At 39.4% G+C, this 2348-nt stretch overlaps 1 pseudogene; it reads right to left on the reverse strand.

Moving 5' to 3' along the window:
- Window positions 1–604: 604 nt before the first annotated feature.
- Window positions 605–2002, reverse strand: LOC143379213 (glutaredoxin-1 pseudogene; annotated as a pseudogene).
- Between the last annotated feature and the right edge of the window lie 346 nt (window positions 2003–2348).

Raw genomic sequence — 2348 nt, forward strand, 5'->3', positions numbered from 1 at the left:
AGAAGTTTTCTGGTGGAATTTTTTTGGATCCTCTAGGTATAGAATCATATCATTGGCAAATAGTGATAGTTTGAGTTCTTTTGTTCCTGTCTGTATCCCTTTAATTTCTTTTGACTATCTAATTGCTCTGGCTAGAGTTTCAAGAACTATGTTAAATAGAAGTGGTGAAAGAGGACATGCCTGTCTTGTTCCAGTTTTTAGAGGGAATGCTTTCAATTTCTCTCTTCTTGTATTTGATTTTCCAACTCATTCTTCATGCTTGGAAATTTTTCTGATATTATTTCATTGAACAGATTTTTCATTCCTTTGGTTTGAAACTCTATGCCTTCCTGCATCCCAATAATTCTCAAATTTGGTCTTTCTATGTTATTCCATAATTCTTGAATGTCCTGCTCATGGTTTCTTACCACTTTCACTATGTGGTCAACATTCTTTTCAAGATTATATATTTTGTCTTCATTATCTGAGGTCCTGTATTCCAAGTGATCTAATCTGTCAGTGGTGCTTTTTACTGAGTTTTTAATTTGGTTTATTGTTTCTTTCATTTCAAGGATTTCTGGGGGTTTTTTTCTCCAGAACCTCTATCTTCTTCTTCTTATTTTTTTTTAGCTGTATGTACATCTTTATTAGAAAAGAAATTAACCATTACCACTAGTTACCACAGAAGGAAATTAACAATCTTATAATTCTAGAGATAAACTTCACAGTAAGGGAGTCTTAAATTTCCAACTTGTGTGTGCATGTGTGTGTGTTATTTAGGACAGTGTTTCTCAAAATTTGGCTCCTTTCAGACATACTCTTGGGATTTCTTGGGACAAATTTGGGATATAAGTTTTCTATGCTAATGTTTTACATCTTATATTTTAATTTTGCTGGAATCTAAATTCAATGATACACAGCTGTTCAGGGTGATCTGGAACCATCTTATCTAAGTGTTGCCACATGTTTGCCTCTTGCCCTGCTGCCTCTATCCACATGACCCTGGTGAAGACCAACCCTGTGCTCAAATTTTTCTCACAGGTTCTCAAATTGGGTGCTCCTGTCCTTTCAGAATTGTGGAATGTTTCCAATGAGATCTGTGAGATGGCAAGGTGAGAACAATGGCTCTAAGCAGTGACCCTCAAGGTTAGATGAGGTGGGGTAGGTTTGAAAAAACACACTCAAAATATCCAGGGATTTCATGATACAAATTGCATAAAGTCATGTTCAGCAAAATAATTTCAGCTGATGGGAAATGGCAGGAAACCAATTGTAGATTCATCCTTGGAGCATCTGGATAGATATAGTTGAGAAACACTGGCTTGGAGGTAGAGGCATGCTGGCACACACAGAATGGTTAATAAGAAACACAAGCTAAAGAGAAAAAATATATATCTTTTGGATAAGTGAATACTAAACCAGAACTTGTCATGGTTTTCTGGAACCCAAAGGACCAATCTAGAAGAAAACTGGGATGATCCATCAACCTTCTTGGCCCTGTGGTTAGGGACAAGTTGGTCCACTTTTTAATACAGAGGCAAATGAAGAAAAAGCCGTTTGTGCTAAAAAATCCCATCCACCAGGAAATACTGTCATCTTCTGCGCTGTCGTCCAGCTCTGTAGGAGGACATTGGTGTGGCCGTCTGCTCCACTGTAATTACTTCAGAGCTCCAATCTGCTTCAGCCGTGTCAGCAGTTCTCCATTCTCTTGCATAGTTATTAGATCACTGCCTCCACCTATACAATCTTTACCAATAAAGACCCGAGGTACCGTTCTCGCGCCTGTGAGCTGTTGCAAATAATCTTGTATCTCATTTGTGTCACCGGTGGCTGTGATATCGACAAATTCCAGAAGCCCTTGTTTGAAAGGCAGTTGACTGAGGATCTCCTGGGTCTTTCTGCAGAAGGGGCAGGTGGGCTTAATGAACACAACAACCTTCCCTGGCTGGATTTTGCCGTCCACAAACTCCTGAGCCATGTGGACAGGCTGTAGTCTCCCGGGAGGAATCCTCAGTTGCAGGTATTGCTCGGGTGTTAAGCCCTCTATCTTCTTATTGAAGTGATCTTTTCCTTCCTAGATTGCTCTCTTATGTCATGCTTTAATTCACAGAACATTTTAATTATGTATATTCTGAACTCCTTCTCTGTAATTTCTCCCGTTGTGCTGGCCTTGGATTCTAATAATGTATCTTGGTGTTTGGGGCACTTCCTTCCCTTGTTTTTTCGTGTTGTCTGTGTGTTTTCCATTTTAGTACTGCAGACCCAGGGTGTCACAGTTTTTACCCTCTAAGCTTATGGTGTCCCAGCAGGATCCTAATAACTCTCCTTTAAGGGGGAGAACAATATTAGCAGATACAATACAAACCATA

The sequence above is a fragment of the Callospermophilus lateralis genome, chromosome 13 (assembly GCF_048772815.1).
Source record: "Callospermophilus lateralis isolate mCalLat2 chromosome 13, mCalLat2.hap1, whole genome shotgun sequence".
In the NCBI taxonomy this organism is placed as follows: Eukaryota; Metazoa; Chordata; class Mammalia; order Rodentia; family Sciuridae; genus Callospermophilus; species Callospermophilus lateralis.